Raw genomic sequence first — 22,763 nt, 5'->3', positions numbered from 1 at the left:
TGTATGTGGTCCATTTTTGTATTTGCTTATTAGATTTGTTCTATTTCTTGACTTTCTCATCCCCATGCCTTCCTCTTTCAAACTAATTGCTTATTTCTTGGGCTTATCAACTTCCAGTAGGTGAGCCATAATTTTATTCTATTTTTCTTGAGCAATTTTTGTCCAATTGAAAGGATTTACTAGGTGTCAAAACCTTAATTGGGGCTTTTCTCTGAAAGATCTTAATTTCTTCAACGTTTGTAATCATACATATGGAAGGAATACCCTTATTTGAGTTCTGTCACAAGACTAGGTTTTAATTGGCCTTGTCCCTCAAAGCACTTCTCAGATGTATATTTTACCACTTAGTGTTAAAAACCAGTTTCTTCTTCTAATCTTGCAATTCTCCAACTTTTTGGATTCTCACTCTTTCCTTTTATTTCTGCTGGCAAACCAGCAAATCCTTTTCAAAGCCAATCTAGTCTCTTTATTGTAGTACTTTATCAAAGGTAGCAACAAACAACTGACATATATATTTGCATTATTTTTTAAAAAAATACTTTATTTCTTGATCTACAAACTCACAAGGTATATAGTTTGTCTTCTAGATTATCTGTCAACAATTTTTTCAAATGATTAGATACCATATAAACTATAATTTTTATAGATAAGTTGAATAAATTTATTCTTTAATTAATTCATGTAATGTAATTTGGCTGCGTTGAGTCTTAGCTATGGCACATGGGATCTTCATTGCGGCATTAGACTCTCAGAAGGCACTGGCACCCCACTCCAGTACTCTTGCCTGGAAAATCCCATGGACAGAGGAGCCTGGTGGGCTGCAGTCCATGGGGTCGCTAAGAGTCGGACACGACTGAGTGACTTCACTTTCACTTTTCACTTTCATGCATTGGAGAAGGAAATGGCAACCCACTCCGGTGTTCTTGCCTGGAGAATCCCAGGGACAGGGGAGCCTGGTGGGCTGCCGTCTACAGGGTCGCACAGAGTCGGACATGACTGAAGCGACTTAGCAGCAGCAGCTGTGGTATGCTGGCTCAGTAGTTGCAGTACATGGGCTGAGTTACTCTGCAGCTTGTGGCATCTTAGTTCCCCAATCAGAGATCAAGCCCGTGTCCCCTGCATTGCAAAGTGAATTCTTAATCACTGGGCCACCAGGAAAGTCCCATTACTATAATCCTTATAGCCTCTGATAACAATTTCCTCACCTCCACTTCCCAGTCTTTATTTTAAGGTTTTGTTATGGCAGTGCTACATTTCTAGTTATACATTTCTGTAGTAATAAAGATAGATGAGATTATTCTGCAGGTTAAAAATGATTAGTGGCATAATCATCAAGATATACTTCTTGCTCCTGCTACATGGAATAGCTAGAGGCTGTCCTTATTCTAGGGTTGAGGCAATGGTACAGGGACATAGAAAGGATGGTGATTTAGCCTGGAAAGAACACATCATGTTCCACTCACATTTTTTCAGTTAAAGGAACTCACATGTTCGATTACAAACTCAGTGGTGGGGAAATACAAACTGCCCACATGCCTGGGAAGATAAACAAAAATCTACTTTGTAAATTGTAGCAGTGACTGTCCTATAAAATAATAAATGAATCAGTTTGGCTGTCAGAAATATTAAAAGAAATTTGGCATGAATCTGTAATTTTACTAATATTCCAAAATAATTTAAAATACATATACTTCCTACTATGTATGTATATATATATATATAGTATATATATATATATATATATATATTTTTAGTATATCATGTATGGATGTGAGAGTTAGACTCTAAAGAAAGTTGAGCGCTGAAGAATTGATGCTTTTGAACTGTGGTGTTGGAGAAGACTCTTGAGAGTCCGTTGGACTGCAAGGAGATCCAACCAATCCACCTAAAGGAAATCCGTCCTGAATATTCATTGGAAGGACTGATGCTGAAGCTGAAGCCCCAATACTTTGGCCACCTGATGCAAAGAACTGACTGATTGGAAAAGACCCTGATGCTGGGAAAGATTGAAGACAGGAGGAAAAGGGGATGACAGAGGATGAGATGGTTGATGGCCTCACCGACTCAATGGACATGAGTTTGAGCAGGCTCCGGGAGTTGGTGACGGACAGGGAAGCCTTGCGTGCTGCAGTCCATGGGGTCACAGAGTCGAACATGACTGAGCGACTGAACTGAGACTGAGTATATCATATAATACTGATATTACATATATCTTCCTAAATATTTTTGTTTTGTACAGTAATAAAAATAGTAGTCTCAGCACTTTCTACATGGTAATTCATTTTATTCTTACAATCACCCTGTGAAGTATGTGTTATTATTCCTATTTGAGAGACGTTGAAACATCAGTATTAAATAATCATGCCCAAGAAGTGCACTCATCACTTGGTAATAAGTGAAGATGGATAAGATTGGTATTTCTAGTCATTTTCTGGAGAGGTCACCTGATTGTTCTACGGGCACTCCAAGATTAACAAATTCTTAACAACAGCAGCAGCAGTAGTAGTAATAGTACTGCTACTATGAGAGAACAACTATCACCTCTAACCAAAAAGTTTTAAAATTGTCTTTATTGTGGATAATGTATCAGTACCATTGAGGTTAGGTCATTCAACTTTGCTTTTCACTCTTTTCCATTGTCACTCCTCAGCACACCAAAGTTCTACTAATTTTATCTTTTTAATTATTCTTAAGTATTTTCAAAATGACTCAGGCTGTGAGATGAGTTCACCTTGGTATATTCTAATATGTATACATATTCTAATATTCATATTCTAATAAATAGAAGCAATATAGGTATTTAATAATTAAAAAAACATTTACAATATAGAAAGAGAATTTCTATCCCTAATGGTGTTTGTGTTTAACAAATGTGCTCTGAGCTAATATGTTATGGAAAGCTTTCAAAGATACAGGGTCAATAAACTACAAAGTGCATTAAAATCTAGGATTCTGCTACTCTAATGTGGCTGCAGGCCTACTTACTTCTTCCTTTCATATTTCTAAATCTTCTTTATGTACACCTATACACCAGTTTTCATTTTGCCTCCATGTTTCCTAACTTAAATTTTGTAATCTCTGAAGTCATTCTTGTATCCTTCAAATTCTGTCACTCTTGTGACTGACCTCACAGTGCTCTCTACTAGCAGGCTCTTCCCTTCTTTCTATTTTGCCCACCTTTTTCATTTCTTATTTCTCACTCTACCAATCTAAGTCACAATGTTCAGGCATGTCCCTGCATTCCTATTAGCTCCTTAGCTATAAACCACAGTGTCATCCTAATAGATGTCGAAAAATCCTTTGATGAAGTCCCATACTTATTTATGATGAAAAATATGCAGCACACTAGGAAGTTATTTTAGGCTACTTCCTGACTCTGACAAAAGACATCAGCGAAGAATTCTATAGCTCAAATTATATTACTTGTGAAACACTAAATTTTTACTCAAAAAAATCAGGAACAAAAGATGTTCACTCCTACTACTTCTATTCAACAATTTAGTGGGGAAATCTAGCCACTAAGAAGACAAAGAAAAGCAACAGAAATCATAAGGATTAGAAATAAAGAAGTAAAACTGTTGTAAATTTAAACAATATGAATGTGCATGTAAAAAATCTTAACAGTCCTAAAATATCAAAAAAGGTATTAGAACTAGTAAGTAAATTAAGCAAGTTTACAGGATACAAGATCACATGCAAAATTCAGTTGTATTTTTATAAACGAACAATTGAAAATTGCATCCTAAACATGAGATGCTTGGCTAAAGTCTAAAAATACAGGTGTACAATTTCTACATTAAAAACTATAATGCTTAGAGGAAATATTTACATAGAGAAAATTAAAAAAAAAACTAAATAATTTCAGAGTGTACCATGTTCATAGGTTTGAAGATTTAGTCTTATTAATATGCTGACTCTGCATAAATTCATCTGTAGATTCAATGCAATTCTACTTAAAGCCACAGCAGGGTGGCTATTTATAGAAACTGACAGGCTAATTACAAAATTTACATAGAAATGCAAGAAACTCACATAGCCAAAAATCATTCGAAAAACAAAGTTGGAAGACTTACACTAACTGTGAATCAACTGTGATATGAAAACTAACTACAAATCAACAGCAATCAAAACAGCATGATATTGCCATAAGGGTAGACATATAAGTCAATGGAATGGGATATGGTTAATTGATTTTCATCTAATATTCCATGGTATTTCAATGTAGAAAGGATAAACTTTCAACCAATGGTGCTAGAAAAATTGAATAACCATCTAGAAATAAATGAACTTTGACCCTTTCCTTGTACTGTGTTAACTAACTTGAAATAGATTATACACATGGACATAAAACTATAAAGCTTCTGGAAGTAAGCATAGGAGAATACCTTTGCAGCCTTGAACTAAGCAAAATCTCTTAGGACACAATATGTCATTTAAAATAATTTTTGTTGTGATAAAATATACATAATTTAAAATTTGGAATTGTAAGTATTTTAATGTATAGTTCAGTGGCATTAGGTACATTCACCATGAAAACTCTCTAGAAATTTTTCATCATTGCAAACTGAAACTCTGTACCCATTAAACAGTAATTCCTTGTTTACTTCTCTCTGCCCCCCAACCCCCAACACCTAGCCCCTGATAACTACTATTCTACTTTCTATCCCTATGAATTTGACTATCACACATACCTCATTTAAGTTAAAACATCCAACATTTGACCTTTATGTCTGGCTTATTTCACTTAGCATCATGTTTTCATGATGTATCCATGTTGTAGCATAGATCAGAATTTCATTCCTTTTAAAAACTGAATAATAATTCTGTTATATGTTTTTATCACATGTTAGTTATCAATGGATATTAGTTATCAATGGATATTTGGGTCATTTCCACCTTTGACTATTGTGAGAAATGCTGCTCTAAATATCACTGTACAAATGTCTGTTTGAGTCCCTGCTTTCAGTCATTTGGGGTATGCATCTAGATGTGGAAAAGATTGCTTCTGTTGGCCTGGAAGATTTAGGGGAATTTGTGGGTGTAATCTCGCATATGTTCCCTTTTCATTTTTCTGGACTCCATTCTTTTTCCATCAGAATCCTAACTTTGTTATCAGGTACTGTGGACAGCATACATCCCATCTGTTTTATAGCTCTGCTAATTTGCAATCAAATCCTAAGCCTGATGTGTTTAAGTAATGATGCTGTCAGTTCAGTTCAGTGGCTCATGCTGTGGACATTTTCAAATATTTCTAGAGGTAGATATAGTAGTAAGATGAACACACATGTACCCATCACCCAGCTTCAACAATTATCAATGGATAACAAATCCTGTTTTAAATATACCCTTACTTTCACCACCCAGTCATTTTGTAGCAACTCTTTGACATCAGTATTTTATTTGAAAATGTTTCACTATCTTTTTGATACAAGCAATGTACTTTTATAACACCAAAAAGGAATAATAATTTTTTAAAATCATCAAATATCCAATCAATATTTACCAAGTTTTCTATGCATGCATGCATACTAACTGACACATGCATGTATCTGACTCTTTGCAACCCTGTGGACTGCAGCCCCCCAAAGCTCCTCTGTCCATGGGATTCTCCAGGCAAGAATACTGGAGTTGGTTGCCATGCCCTCCTCCAGGGGATCTTCTCAACTCGGGGATCAAACCCATGTCTCTTATGTCTCCTTGCATTGGCAGACAGGTTTTTTTTTTTTTACTACTAGCACCACCATAATAACTCTTATTTATATAAATGTGTGTGTGTGTGTCTGTGTGTGTAATTGTTTGTAATGAGATCTGGGCCTGTCTGCCTTGCAGTTCTTGGGAATGAGAGGCCTTCTGGCTTTTACAGCATGCCATCCATTGTCAGTTGGCTTTTCTGAGATTTTCATTTCATTTTTGCTAGGGTTTCAGTGCTATTAACAGAAGCCAGCCTACTCTACAATCATTCTAAATTAGCTTTGGCCTCATACAGTTAAATTGCTATAGCAACCATATATTCCAAAATCTCACCATCAACCTGCATTTCATCCCAATTAACCAGAGGTTTGAAAAAAACCTTTTTAATTGTAATACTATTGCATAGCATGTGTTATCACTATGTCACCTGTCACCAGAAATGGCATCGCTATTGGCAGTGGTCTGGTGAGCAAGCCAAGTCCAAAAATCCATCCCAAATAGATGGGATGGGTCTGTTTTCTAGGGCGACTCATGAAATAAACTACCAGGCTGGATTCTCTAAAAACCCTGAGGGGTATCTATTTTCCCTAAAGTTCTTCTCCTTCACTTTTTTATAGATTTACTTAACTTGTTTTTTTAATTTATTTATTTGTGGCTGTGCTGGGTCTCCATGGCTGTGCACAGGCTTTCTCTAGTTGCAGCAAGCAGGGGCTACTCTTGTTGTGGTGGGTGGGCTTCTCATTGCAGTGGCTTCTCTTGTTGCAGAGCACAGACTCTAGGCACGTGAGCTCAGTATTTGCGGCATGGGCTTAGTTGCTCTGCAGCATGTGGGGTCTTTTGGGACCAGGGATCCAACATGCATCCCATGTAATGACAGGCAGATTCTTTACCCCCTGGACCATGTGGGAAGTCTGGGAAATCACATGTGCTGGTTTATTAGGGAGTACAGTCCCAGAAAAGCAAGAGCGAGGTAAATGAAGACAGAGTCAGGGGGAGGGCAGTATGAGGAAGGGTTAGCAAACTGGCCTCCACTAGGCATCAGGTTTGAGTTATTATTCAACGTCAGTGGACTTTGTTGTGAGAAGTTTTATGAACTCATGAGTCTCAGGAAAAGTTGGATTGAAGGGAAGAGGAGGGAAAACTGTATTCACTGGCTTCCAGTCCCATTAGTTTAAGCTTCTTTCCATGGGTTTCCTCTCTTTCCCACTTCTGGGTTACACTTTGGTCTCATACCTCAGTGGCAACAGGCAAGTTTCAGGTGAGAGGCTAAAACCATACTGCTTAAAAAAAAAAAAAAAAAAAAAGTGAGATTATGTTGTGTGGTACCTGCAAGTAGTCACATGACATTGGTACCTTCTACAGCGGCTAGTGTGTACAGTGGAGGGGATGTTGAAACCAGGGGACAAGGGCTTAGAGATGAGTGGGATCAAGAGACTCTAGAGTGGCTCAGAAGTTGTATCTGATCCAACACACTGTCCTAAATTAACCTGACCTCACTTGGTCCTTCATTTCCCACATAGACTAGATCCTGTCAAGTTAAAGAGAAGTAACATAAGTCACTAGTCAAAATTATTTAAGAGTGAAATTCTGTACCATGGAAAGGAAATTCTTAAACCAAAATGATCTATGCCCGTTAAGTTCAAGGATGCCTTTTGAAGTAGAGAAGGGCAATATGCCCCTTACATAAAATATTAATAGTAACAAGAATAGGTGGTAGGTGGCTACAGAATTGAAAATTCCATATTCGTTACATATCATATCGAGTATCCAAGGGACGTAGATGTGTTTTTCTACTTGCTGAACACAAAAATCAAAACATGGGTAAGGACAAATTTGGGCCACTAAAGGGGAAAATGTGAGACAGATGAGTTTTTGAGTCATCTTTCTGTGGCAATGTCCATGGTAATCAGAGAACACATGTCATTGGGGAAATTACAACTACTTCAGACAGACTGGAAGACTGGAGGAGTAAACATCAGACTAGATCCTAGATGAGAGAGGATGAAATGGGAAAGAGCCAATAATACTTTGCTAAAAGACTCAGGGATGTCTCTAAATGTCTTAAAAGTATTATTGTACAGCTAAAGTAGATGTGAATTCATTGCTGTGAGTTCTGCTAAGTACTTCCATGCCTTGTGCAAATGTCACTGAAATTATTGATACTGTCAGCAGCATGCTACTATCTGTGCTGGAGAAAGTTATCAGATGATTCCAGATGATTCCAGTCACTTGGTGAGAAGGGGATACTTGAGAACAAATCTGGGCCCAGTGATTTGAATCGGTAACAGCAAAAGACACTCAAGTCCAAAATCTGGAGACTTTTCAGAGTTGCAAGTAGCTTCATTTAGAGTGCACAGACTTCATCTCTCTAGAATTTAAGGTGCTTGTCATGATGCTCACTTCAGCGACTACACACAGACTTAGTTCACCAGGGACCAGAAAGTATCCATCATTGTGTCATTCTGGGTGAAACACCATTCACTACACGGCTTCAGTGGAGAACTCGGAAAAGAACCTAGCTCTCAAGAATGTAGAGGGACACAATTTCCCCTTTTAATCCACAATAAAATATAAAACACCCAAGACGAGAAAATGAACCAAATTTCACTATTTTTTTATACAAATTGCCATTGAACAGAAGAAACTTTACAGACAATCTGTAGAATTAAGAGCGTGCCTATAATCCCATCAGGATTTACACCGTTGTCTTTCTCTTATTTCATTATATTCTTTTAGGGATGCACAAAGGAATTAGGGGCTTTCCAGGTGGCGCTAGTGGTGAAGAGCCCACGTGCCAATGCAGGAGACATAACATACGTGGGTTCAATCCCTGGGTTGAGAAGATCCCCTGGAGGAGGGCATAGCAGCCCCCTCCAGTATTCTTGCCTAGAGAATCTGATGGACAGAGGAGCCTGGCGGGCTACGGTCCATAGGGTCACAAAGAATTGGACAACACTGAAGCAACTTAGCACAATGGAGGTGAAATATCTGAGAAGTTCACTTCAGAATTTAGCTCATCTTAAATATACTTTGTAGGAAGTAAGTTGACTAGTGTACATGTCACTCAATCCTAGAATAGGGAGTGATACATGGCAGAATCTTCCAGTATTGCTGCAACAGTGAGTAGCAGTGAAATGACCAATACTTGTAATCTGCCTTCTGTTTCAAGAGAAGGAGGGTAGACTTATGACTTATTTGTATACCAAAAAGGAAGTGAATATGGTTAGGGAAATTTAAGATGGTTCATCAAAAAACTTTTTGTTTACATGGTAATTTAATGGAGGAATTGCCCCCATTTTCTAATGCAGAGGGAGCCTGCCAGAATGAAATTTTATCCAGCTGAAATAATAGATTCCTCACCTTAATTTACTAGGATACTGAGAAGAAAGGTGGGGCAGTCATTCAGAGTGGAAAAATAGGGGTGATAATACCATGGCCCCAGTACCTCAAAATTGTTATTAAACAAAGATATGGCTTGCCTTTTATTGTATCAATTGGAACTCAAGTTTAATTGTACCATATGGTAAAAACACTTTGATTTCCTCTCAGAAGGTTCATGTGGGAAGAATATAAAAGGAGAGTTGGAATCCGTCCTGGAATATCTTCTGATATAATAGTGATAAATATTTTGATATAAGTGTCAGAAATTTCCCCAGAAGTGAGTCTATAATTGAATCTTTTTTCCTTTTTATTTCTCATCATTAAATTGCCTCTTGCAATCTGAATATATATAATTCTTCCATCAGACTGTAAAAAATCTTCTCTATATTTTTTGGTATTTCTTTGCCTTTCCTTGGTTCTTTGTTATCTCTCTACAAAAATTTGAATGGATGTGTTGAGCTAAATTAACAAAGAAATTTCCAGATAGTTCTCGAGCAAAGATGGATTTATTTGAGATCAATTTGAGGTCTGCAGGCATGGTGAGCCACATGTAAGTCCACACAAAGCAAAGGCAGAGGATGATTTTAGGGAGAGGAAAAGGAAGTTGGGCGAGTGGTGTGGTTCTAGTAAACAAAGAGCCCAGGGCTTTTCATTGACTGAGTCCTTGCAGGAAGAAAAGGAGTCTTTCTTCCTCCTGTTGGGCTTTGCTATCTTCGCAAAACTCGAGAGCTTTCCCTTTAATTGAGGTTTCTGTTTATTAAATTTTTTACAGATGGGCTCTGGTGTGTGTAGTTTTATCCTCCCTGTTACTTCACATTTTTCTCATATTTGTCATCCCTTTATTCTTTTCTCTTGAATTTTGAAATATTCCCAGCTCATGAATTTGATTGTCTTGGCCTGATTTGTACCACACAGTCTTCTGCAACCCAGGATTTTAGAGATCCCTGCTCTAGGCAAGAGTTATCGGTTTAAGAAATCATTGGCCCCTTGCCAGCACATCACACAGGGAAGAGACAGGTAGTGACTTAGTCCCCCAGCACTGCTCCACCTCAGTTATCCCTGGAGAACTGCCTCTCCTTCCAGCTCCTGGTGCTTGTTGTTCAGTCACTCAGTCATGTCCGACTCTTTATGACCCCATGGATTGCAGCATGCCAGGCTTCCTTTCCTTCACCGTCTCCTGGAGTTTGCTCAAACTCATGTTCATTGAGTTGGTGACGCCATTCAACCATCTCATCTTCTGTTATCCCCTTCTCCTCCTGCCTTCAATCTTTGCCAGCATCAAGGTCTTTTCCAGTGAATCAGCTCTTCACATCAGGTGGCCAAAGTATTGGAGCTTCAGCTTTAGCATCAGTCCTTCCAATGAATATTCAGGGTTGATTTCCTTCAGGATGGACTGATTTGATCTCCTTGTTCTACAATAACACAATGAATAACTCCTAGTCATAGAAATCAATCTCTTAGGTTTGTTTTGTATCGTGTTGTACTTCATTAAAGATCTACATATAAAGGATATACAGTCTTGATGAAGCTAAAGTAATTTGCTAACTATCTTGATTCTTTGGAGATAACTACTAATAAAAATATGAAAGGTTAAAAAAACCCCATCCTTTCTACAATTTAATTTATAATTTTGAGAACTTCAGAAATAATTGTTTAAATTTGAATTATGTTTCATCATTTCATCCTTAAAATCTTTTATTTTGAATATATCTGCTGGTATCACTTGGAAAATATGCATTATATTGTACTTGAAATATTTTCTGTTTTAGCTTTCTTTCATTGTGAGTTTGATTATTTTGTTGACTTTGGTACCTCTCTTTCATGCTCTTATTTTTCCTCAAATATTTGGTGATACTTGCTTTTCCCTTTCTACTGTAGAAGAGGCTCTTGATTTAGCAACACAATGGCACCCCACTCCAGTACTCTTGCCTGGAAACTCCCACGGATGGAGGAGCCTGGTAGGTTTCAGTCCATGGCGTCACTAAGAGTTGGACACGACTGAGCGACTTCACTTTCACTTTTCTCTTTCATGCATTGGAGAAGGAAATGGCAACCCACTCCAGTGTTCTTGCCTGGAGAATCCCAGGGATGGGGGAGCCTGGTGGGCTGCCGTCTATGGGGTCACACAGAGTCGGACACGACTGAAGCGACTTAGCAGTAGAAGCAGTATGGCTTTCCTATGTCTCTAGTTCAAGTGAAAAATCTTAATTCTAGCATTGGTTAAGAACTCTTAAGCATAGGAACCCTAATTCTAGAAGGTTCATGGTAGAAGGGCATATAAATGGACTATTATATATTCATTTAGGATATTTAAGCAATTTAAATTCCAAAAGTCACAAGTCGCCTTCCCTTGTGACACCTGTAAGTCACCAGAACACTTTCTGTTTATACTGCCCTTATGACTACTATGACATAACCCAGGGCCACAAAGACCTGCCTTAGAAAACTGTATTCTACCAAGTACATCAAAAGCAGGATCTTTGTAAATGTCATGCGTGTATTAGGTACCATGAAATATTTGCCATGAAATTGAATCTAATCTAGAAGTGTCACTTACAATTCAAAATATGAAATCATTTTATCATCCAATTATTTTAATTTAATTACTTTTTATCCATATTAGTGTACTGTAGCAGTATGAGCAGGTGATATATGCTTTTGATAAACAGTGAATAACATAGATGGAGTTCCTACCCTCTCATGGCTTACAACCTTGTAGGAGAGCATATAACACATTACAAAATAGCAGAACTGCTGCTGTAATAGAAGTCTTATTTAATACCAGATAGAAAATAGGAGGAGTGATGTAAAGGAAGACTTCTTGGGAGGAGTGAAATTTAAGCTGGGAGGGATATGAAAGATAACTAGAAATTATCCAAATGAATTTGAGAGAAAAAGTTTTCCAGGTATATAAAAAAAATAGCAGCTATAATGGCCCAGAAACAAGATAAAATGTGGCACCTTCAAATATCTAAAAGGAATTTGAGTATGGCTCAGACCATAGGCTTCCCTGGTGGCTCAGATGGTAAAGAATCTGCCTGCAATGCAGGAGACCTGGGTTTGATCCCTGGGTCAGAAAGGTCCCTTGGAGAAGGGAATGGCTACCCACTCTAGTATTCTTGCCTGGAAAATTCCATGGACAGAGGAGCCTGGCCATGAGGTTGCAGAGAATTGGACACGACTGAATGGCTAACACTTTCACTTTCAGAGCATGGGATACAGTGTAGGAAGTGGAAAGAGATAAAACTGGAAAGATAAACAGGTTCAGATCCCAGAGAATCAGTTATGCCTTATTTAAGGACTGGGCCTTTAGATATATAGTTAAAGAGTGTTGAGGAAAAGGCTAATGTAATCAGATTTTCACTTTGGAAAACTGAACCTGGTTGCACTGTAAAAAATAGAACATTGGGATGGAAAGCTGGAGGGAAGGATAATGATCAGAAGGGATGTTAATGGCCTTGACATGAGCTTAGTAAATACTATCAAACTTGGTTATGGTTGGACTTTTAAAGACTGGACAAGAGGTGAAGACAAATACTCAGGTTCATGGCACTGGGAACTTGGTAAAAGTTGTGTTGATTTCTTAGAAGTACAGGAAGAAGAGCTATCATTGACAGATGATTTGGGGGCAGTGAAGATGACCTTAGTTTTGGATAACTTATGTTGAATTGACTATAAGATATCTATGTTTATATGTCCACTCGGCAGTTCTATATCAGAATCCTGCAAAAAAGTAACAGACATATCCAACACGTACAATTAGAGAGATTTTAAGAAAAGACTGTTATAAGATGTAGCTAAGATTTAAGGAAACCAAAAAGGAAAGTGAAACACTTGAGGCTAGCAAGGGCATAAGACAACAGGACAAGTATAGAACAGTCTTATGGACTCTGTGGGAGAGGGAGAGGGTGGGAAGATTTGGGAGAATGGCATTGAAACATGTGAAATGTCATGTATGAAACAAGATGCCAGTCCAGGTTCAGTGCAGGATGCTGGATGCTTGGGGCTGGTGCGCTGGGACGGCCCAGGGGGATGGTATGGGGAGAGGGGAGGGAGGAGGGTTCAGGATGGGGAGCACGTGTATACCTGAAATTTAAAAAAAAAAAAATTAAAAAAAAAAAAAAAAATAAAATAAAAAAAAAAAAAAAATACGTTAACTAGAGTTAAGCCGGCTTCCTCACCAAAACTAACTAAACGAGAGAAAAAAATATCTCTACCTTCCATGTAATAAATGGCTCTTACTATTTTTTCTGTGTTTTGGAAAAAAATTCCTAAGGAAAACCAGTGATAGGCTTGATTTCTCAAAGCCTTTGTAAGACCCATTTTTTTCTTTCCAAAAAGGTGATTTGTCCTGAGATTCTAAATGAAAAGAGTACTCTAGTATTTTGTGCAGTGAAATTTTACTAGGGAACTCACAATAAAGTTGCTCTCTAGTAAAAAAAAAAAAAAAAAAAGAGATGTAGCCTTTAGTAAAATAGCAAAACCATGACAAAACCGTGTTTCGTCAATGACGGAGCCAGTGGAATACGTAGCTTGACATTTCTTTCCACTCGCCCTTGCTTTTCCCACTAGTGCCTCCACTTGAAATAACCCAATTAAAAGCAAAGAGCAAGGAAGCCCACTCCAAAGAGTTCAGATTTTCTGTAGAGATAAATGGGCAGTAGGCATAAAGGGAGGATATCCAACACAAGATCTAAATCTATTACCTGGCCTAGAAGATGGGATTTTTAAAGAGCTATCCACTAAACAGACATTAATTTCATTGTGTGTTTGTGATGGAGAAGGATGAACTCATTCAAGAAAGTTGTATAGTGAAAATAGAACACATATTAGAGCTCTGCATCCGAGATTGGCAAACTTTTTCTGTCAAGGGCCAGATAACATGTTAGACATTGTGGGCTACTTGATCTGTGGAGAGTGAAGAACTTGAGGCTAGCAAGAGCACAAGTGTTACATCTACTTGTGCAATAAAATTCCTTTTTGATGACAAGATAAAAACTAAAACAAGAAATCTCCTCTGCCCTTTGACCTCCTGTCTCCCCCAAGCCCCACTGTGCATTGTATATCTGCACCATGCATCACCCAACCCCCATCCCCCCATCAGCAGAAATACCTGCTCAACCATAAAGAGCAACATTCTCCTAACATCGATAACTCCTTAAAAATAGCATTCTTTCTTGACAAGGGGTCACATGATATTTAGATCTGGATTGTGTAAACTGTCCATAATATGTCATTTAATATACAGCCCTCTGTCTCAAAATAAAAAAAAAACTTACATAAATATAACATATATATATATATATATATATATATATATACTGTATATCCTTTATATCTTAAATCAGCTGATTAACTTTTCGTCAACTTTCTCAACTCAGTCATTCATCAATGGCCAAAGCTTTAGACAATAGTCAAAACTATGGTTTTTCCAGTAGTCATCTATGGATAGGTTAGTTGGACTATAAAGAAAGCTGAGTGCTGAAGAATTGATGCTTTTGAACTGTGGTGTTGGAGAAAACTCTTGAGAGTCTCTTGGACTGCAAGGAGATCAAACCAGTCAATCCTAAAGGAAATCAGTCTTGAATATTCATTGGAAGGACTGATGCTGAAGCTGAAGCTCCAACACTTTGGCCACCTGATGCCAAGAGCTGACTCACTGGAACAGACCCTGATACTGGGAAAGATTGAAGGCAGGAGAAGGGGCCAACAGAGGATGAGATGGTTGGATGGCATCACCGACTTGATGGACATGAGTTTGAGCTGGCTCCGGGGGTTGGTGATGGACAGGGAAGCCCAGTGTGCTGCAGTCCATGCGGTCACAAATAGTTGGACACGACTATGGACTGAACTGAACTGAACTTAGACAATAAACCAATGAATGAGAGAGTTTCTGATCTAATAAAAGATTATTTATAAAAGCAGGTGGAGGTCAGGATTTGGCCTACAGGTCATAATTTGCTGATGATGGGCCTTAAGGAAATAAGAATGAACAGAATAAAATAAATGATCAAAGCATACCAAATCGGACAGGATAGTTATTAGAGTACAAAGAGGAGTATTAAGCGTTACAAAGCCAAAGGTACAGGGTGTTTAAAGGACAAGGAATGACCCATAATATCAAGAGATAAGGGAAAATTCAGTCAGAAAAAGACTAAGAAATTTCTGTTGGATTTAGGGATAGCGAGATAATCTGTTTTAGTGGTGCTCCAGAAGTGAGATTTTAGTGCATTGAAATCATAAAGTGAAAGTAAAATTACTGATTGTAAACAACTCTTTAAAACTGGGCTGTAAAGAGAAGTGATCTGCTGCTAATAGGAGGTGATAGCTTTTAAAAGATAGTTTAAGATAAGACAGATTAAAAGATATTTAAATGTGAATAGGAAAGAGCTAACAGGAAATAGTAGAAGATGCATGATGTACATAATAAAGAAAGTGTACTTGACCCAAGAAAGGTCCCTTGAGAATACAAGAGAATGGGCAAAGATGGAAATTCAATCTCAGGAAAAGGAATATCATTTTCATTATAACTAAATGGAAGCAGACAGTGACATTTTGAGTCTTGGTTTCATTATTCATCCTTGCATATTAAACTGCCCCTCAAAATCAATAAGGCTTTATTATTCTTCTACTTTATTTATATTGACTGAGATCACTCATACAATATCAGTTATCCAGAGACTTACCTGGGACTGGCTGACTTAAAATGGCTTCACTTCCCTATAGCTCAAAGGATAAAGAATCTGCTTGCAATGCAGGAGACGAGAATTCGATCCCTGGGTTGGAAAGTTCCTCTGGAGAAGGGAATGTCAATCTACTCCAGTATTCTTGCCTGGAGAATTCCATAGACAGAGAAGCCTGGTGGGCTACAGTCCGTGGGGTTGCAGAGTTGGACACAACTGAGCAACTAACACACACACACACATGCCTAATGATTGATGCAGCTAAAGAAACAAACAACTCTGTTCTCTGTATCTGTGAGTCTGTTTTGTTTCATAGATATGCTGATTTATATTGTATTTTAGATTCCAGGGAGAGGGCAGGTAGGGGAGGGAAGGAATGGGAATTTTGGAATTAGCAGAAGCAAACTGTTATATATAAGATGGATCAAAACAAGGTCCTACCACACAGCACAGGAAACTATATTCAATATCCTGTGATAAACCATACGGGAAAGAATATGAGAAAGAATATGTATATATATATATATATAACTGAGTCACTTCACCATACAGAAGAAATTTAACACAACATTGTAAATCAACTGTGCATGCGTGTGCTCAGTCGTGTCTGACTCTTTGCAACACTGCTGCTGCTAAGTTGCTTCAGTCGTGTCCAACTCTTAGCAACCCCATGGACTGCAGCCTACCAGGCTCCTCCATCCATGGGATTTTCCAGGCGAGAGTACTGGAGTGGGTTGCCATTGCCTTCTCTGTTGCAACACTATACTTCAATAAAATTAAAATAAATAAATAAATAAAAACAAAAAACCTGTTTCATGTTGCTCTCCAGCAGTGTAGCCATGGCTCATCAGAACTTATGAAGGTGAAAATTGAAGGGGTAAGACCTCTTAAAGCCAAGCCCCAGAGTTTGCCAGAATATCTCTTCTGCTACCTTCTGTTTGTCAAAGTCACAGGACCTGCCCAGATTCAAGGGGAGAACAAAGAAACACTGCCTCCTAATAGAAGGAAAGGAAAGTCCTGTTGTCTTAGGGCTTATTGGGAAAAGCAAGGTTGTTTCCAGCATCTTTGTGAACCACCTCCCATAAGCCTTCATAAAACCCATTCATTTGCCCATTTCTCTTCCTTTTCTCAACAAAACAGACCAATTAGACCTCAAGTTTCAAAAGTATTATAAGCCATAATAACTAATGGGTAGAATGAGGAAGAATCTTGAGTTTATTTAGTTCTTCCTGGTAATATAGCAATATTGAACAAAAGCAGCTGGAATACTTTTGATTCTATAATCCTTGACAGATGGAAAAAATATGAAAATGCTTCTTCATGGTTTCTTCAAGCACTAAAATCCAAAATATAATATGACAACTCCATTGATTTTTGACTTTAGGCTTTTGTTTATAACTTGCTTTCTACTTTCTGCAAAAGAGTGATTAAAACTTGGTCCCACTGAAACCGAGATTCAAAGGGTTGAGAGAGGACCAAAGGGCTTTGGAATTATTTGGTATATTCAGTTGATTTCTGGAAATATGATTGAAAAGTGGCACATGCAGTTCTTAACCATCAGAATTTAGATTGATCCTTTTATCTGAATAGAGTCTCAGTGGGTGAAAATCACAGAAATTGTAGAATATCTGAAACAACTTCAATCCATCACACTGCAAAATATCATCAGTGTGCTGAAAGGAATACAAAATAATGTTTACTTGCCTATTTTTGGTTCAAAAGTTTTCACTCTAAAAACTAATAAGTAGCTCAAGGTTTCCTAGTTGACATCTTTCTTAAAAACTACCTTTATAAAATTTCTGCTCTATTCAACAATTCTGAAGTGTTGAATTCAGTTTTGATGACTTTTGAGACTGCATTTATTCTCTTACTTTCTCTTTTTTGGTCTCTTTCTGTCCTTCCCTTCCTCCCTTCCTTTGTTTCTTGTTCCCTCTTTTCTGTCCATAAATTGAAAGAAAGATATGTATGTTTGACAGCCCTAATTTTCAAATGCATCAATCTGAGATTTTATGCATAAACTCATTTTAGTTCAATTTTAGATTAATTTAGGAGGGGTTACTCTTAACCCTGGCTGGAAATTAAGCCATGCCCAGATAGATCTGAAGAGGTGCTGGGTTGGATATCACTAGGGGACAGTCCGTATGCTGAGTTCCAGGCTAAAAGAGAAAGAGGAAAAACTTGTGTGTCAATATTTAAGGGAAATTTGAGGCCAAGCAGGAAGGGGGAGAGAAAATTCTGGCCAATCTCAGTTACTGTCTAACCATCCCGGTTCTATCAACTTCTGTGAGAGCAAGATGCAGGCGTGTCATTTGCACCGTATCTTGGCAGTGGGGAGGCGCCATCTTCAAGTGGCTTCTATTGCTGTCACCATCAACAAAATAGTCCCAAGAAGACTGTGAACCACCTGAGACACCTCTAGGGACCGCCAAACTGAGTAAGACTTTGAGGGGCCTAGCTAACCTGCTTAGGCAAGTAAGAAAGAAAGAGTGAAATGTAATCCATCATATCAATATCCACTATATTTTATATACTTGGTCTGGTTAGGTTTCAGAGACAGGTTATACTTTGCAAGGGAGTATTTAGAAATTTGCTTGCAAAGCAATTTCTGATATATCCAGGACTTGATACTGAGCCTGTTAAGATGTGTTGGCTATACATAATGCCTCGATAGATTTTTGCTTTGATAACTTTTAAAGGTAATACTAAACAAGAATAAATAGCTGCTTATTTGGGCTAAAGTTTGTGTCATTTCCCTATTGCTAGTCACAGATAATTGACTAAATTATACAAATCATTGTCTATAGTTTGGTTTGGGCCATCAGGTCACTAGGAATTTTGGAATAATTGATCACAGCTGCTACTGGGTAAATTTACACTTGTTGGCAGTACAAACACCCACACATGAACAGAGTTATCTTGTGATTAACATACACTTTGGGAGTGAAGTTCCCTATTGGTTATCTTTAAGAAATATTCTTAAATTAGGGCAGCCATACTGGCACAGATTATTTATGTCCCTGTTACTCTCTGCATTAATGCAGATGTGCAATGCAAAATAGCTTATATATATATATATATATATGTATATACATATATCATTGTTTGAACATTTGGTATGCACATGGCTAAATATTTATGTAAAAAACTGTCATTAAGATTTTATTTTGCACATCCTTGGCCTTCCTTTTCTAGTTTTTATTTTCTTTTTGTTTTTGACTCACTATTGTTGCAGTTTCCTATTATTTTATTGATCCTATTTTCTCACCAAAATCTAATTTTCATTTTTTCAATTGATTATGGCCTTTTTAAAATGTTTCAATATGCAGCTTTTTTTTAAGTGAGTTTCAGTGTGCCACTCCTACCAACAAATTATGGTTTAAGTCATCTTCAGTGATGAAACTGGGAGAAGGCACTGGCAACCCACTCCAGTACTCTTGCCTGGAAAATCCCATGGACGGAGGAGGCTGGTAGGCTGCAGTCCATGGGGTCGTGGAGAGTCCAACACCACTGAGTGACTTCACTTCACTTTTCACTTTCATGCATTGGAGAAGGAAATGGCAACCCACTCCAGTGTTCTTGCCTGGAGAATCCCAGGGACGGGGGAGCCTGGTGGGCTGCCGTCTATGGGGTCGCACAGAGTTGGACACGACTGAAGCAACTTAGCAGCAGCAGCAGCAGCAGTGATGAAATTAAAGACTTTGCCTTTCACAAAAGAGCCTGACTGGTAAGAAAGAAAGTCTGCAGAATTGCTTTCACACAGGAAATCTCTGTATCGAGCCTCACACTAGGACTGGGGTCAGGGCTTCTTCAGATGAATGGTATATTTTTGGAAGAAGAAGTTTAGTCCAATTTGAGGTGTAAATCAAGTTTTAAGAATTAAATATATTAAGAATTAAATATATTTATACATTTAGTCATGAAAATTGAGATGAAAGACTAATTGCCTTTGTATCCCCGAACAGCAATGTAAAAATCCTATGGATAACATGCTGTGAGGAAGTTCAGGCCATATAGAAAATACCATGTCAGTGCCTTGGCTCCCATCCCCAGTTTAGATCTCAACCCATAACCAGCATCAGCTGCTGGACAAGTGAGTGAAGATGCCTCCAGAGGATTCCAGCTCCCTGCCACCATGTTGTCTTTACTTAGACAAAAGCTGTCCCCGCTCTACTGTGTATCTGTAAACATAATAAAAATATTGCTTCATGCAACTAGGTTTTGGGGTGGTTTCTTTGTAGCAAGAGTGAAAACAACATGTGGAGAAAGGCTTTTCCCCAAATTTGAGGCCATATGAAAGGGAGAAATTCAAAGAGAATCGTTTGCAGAGATGAAAATGTAGCAAAAAGAAGACACTGGCTTTTCATTCATCATTTTGATGTCTGCTAATGGATCAGATTCAATAATCTCCCCGTATGTTTATCTAAGTATAGAATAAAATGAACGAGCAGTTACCCATTTTGCATGGTGAGTGAAAGTGAAAGTGAAGTCGCTCAGTCGTGAGTGAACATCACATCAAGTATTTGGGCTCAAGCCATCTTGGCGGGCTTCTCAAATGGCTCTGAGGTAAAGAATTGCCTGCAATGCAGGAGACAAAGGAGATGCAAGTTTGATCTTTGGGTCAGGAAGATCCCCTGAAGGAGAAAATGGCAACCCATTCCAGTATTCTTGCCTGGGACAGAGGAGCCTGGCGGGCTACAGTCCATGGCATCACCATCACAACTGAGCAACTGAGCATGCATACATTTTGATGGTATGTTTCCCAAGATGACCGAAAGGTTACCAGTCTAGGCGATGCACCTCTGGGGAATGCCTTTGTGGCAGAAGCTGGAATTTTGGGGTGGAGTAAATACAGGTGATTAAAGAGCAGAACAGGAGCCAGATCATTAAGGGGTACTCGTGAGAACTATTGAGGTTACAAGTCCAAGATAGGGACTGCAGCCAATTAAAACAGATTATTAATGGAAGAACATATGTCTGAATAAAGTCCACAATAGCAATCACAGAGACAAATTTAGGAAATCAAAAAGCAGACTGAAAACCACAAACAAAAGGGATGGAAACGAACTGGTATAGAATAACAAGGCACAGGACCACTTGGGGACAGGCACACTGTAGTGAATTTCCAGAAGTGGTCCCAAAGTAAAGAGCTCAGAGCTTTCTTTCTATAGTTGTTTGGAGAGTAGTTGTTGTTTGGTCTGACAGATTTCAGTGTGGTACTAGATATTAATCCAATCTGAACCAAAAAAATAGGAAGCCAGAGAACAGTGGATCAGGAGTACCCCTAAGGATACATCTCAGTATTTTTACATACCTGCCACGGATATGTGTCAGCACTAGCCAAAGATGCCGCGGTAAGAAAGAGGGGGTGTGGCGGTATATTATAGCCAAGACCAGTTAAATAAAAAGACATTTTTTGCTTTCTCTTTTCTTCCTGCTCACGCCAACTCTTTGATCTTTGTAAAGAGTCGTAGGTAGAAGATGTCTAGCAACTGATCTTGTTTCCCTCAGCCCCCACAGGCAGTCTAAGTTGCAGATCAGGCTTGCACTGGGAAAGAAGAGAGAGGTTGAACTAAAATTGCCTAAAAATGTCATTAAGGGAACAAGATATACTTAATGAGTTTTTTTTTTTTTTTTTGACAGGCAGTAAGTAGCTTATATATTGGAGAAGGCAATGGCACCCCACTCCAGTACTCTTGCCTGGAAAATCCCATGGATGGAGGAGCCTGGTAGGCTGAAGTCCATGGGGTCGCTGAGTCGGATACGACTGAACGACTTCACTTGCACTTTTCACTTTCATGCACTGGAGAAGGGAATGGCAACCCACTCCAGTGTTCTTGCCTGGAGAATCCGAGGGATGGGGGAGCCTGGTGGGCTGCCGTCTATGGGTCGCACAGAGTCGGACACAACTGAAGTGACTTAGCAGCAGTAGCAGCTTATATATTCCCTTTTGTTAAAGATTCTTCAGTAAACAAGTCACTTGAATAATATGACTTTATATCCTTGAGCCTTGGGTAGGTCTTATAGAGTACTGGGGTACTAAGAGTACTGGCTTTGTAGGGTTATCAATTAATTAACTTCAAAGGTCCTAAAAACATGAACAAGCAAAGCAGGATCTCAGAATGTAACCAGTATTATCAATGTTTTCCTCCTCCCATGCAAGGAAGGACCAGAAGACCATTTTGGATTTCAAATGTTTAAACAGAATTATAATAAGCTGCTCTGAGTTGCAAGCCTCAGAAAGAGAAAATTTCTAAGGATTTCTACTTATTATCTATGAAAAGAGTGCTGATATTTTAACAGAATATTAAAGTTTTTAGATATCTTTATCATATATTATCTTTTTTGACTTTCATAGTGCCCTTGTAAAAGAGAAGTTTAATTTTAGCCTTTTTATTTTATAGATGAGGAAAATAAAGCACAAATCTTTCAAAACTTGTTCAAAGTCATAAAATTAGACTAATATGGTATATAGTGGTGACTCTGAATTCCCGGCCCTTTCTTCTTATTTAGTGACTGCCCAAATTTTGTGTTTGTCTTTAGACCTCTGAAAATGCATACATAAATGTGATATGAATACAAAGGTAGATACTTTGTGACAATGAAATCATATAACAGATTACCATAAAGTACACTGGAAAGTTAATGATTTTAAGCCAGAACATATTTTGTTGAACTCTCCCAAGAGACTTAAAATGTTAAAATACATAATGTAGAAAATGTGAATTTATCCAGTTTGGGTATTGATATAGGATAAATAACCCAAAGTGAAATGTTTTTTAAAACATCACCTTTTTTTCTTATGAAAAAAAAGAAAGTATATCAACATTATATATAAAATTTAGAATTCCTATTAAGGATTGCTGATCTAAGAGGTTAAATCAGATTATGCATAATTTTCGTTAATTTCTTGGCTCCTGGAATGCCTATGTTTTTTTTAACCATTAAAGACACTAATTTAACTAAGCACCATGTACCAAAGATAACCTGAGTCTGAGTATTATAGTGGTC

Source organism: Bos mutus, chromosome X (genome assembly GCF_027580195.1).
Source record: "Bos mutus isolate GX-2022 chromosome X, NWIPB_WYAK_1.1, whole genome shotgun sequence".
In the NCBI taxonomy this organism is placed as follows: Eukaryota; Metazoa; Chordata; class Mammalia; order Artiodactyla; family Bovidae; genus Bos; species Bos mutus.
This window is presented reverse-complemented; position numbering follows the sequence as displayed.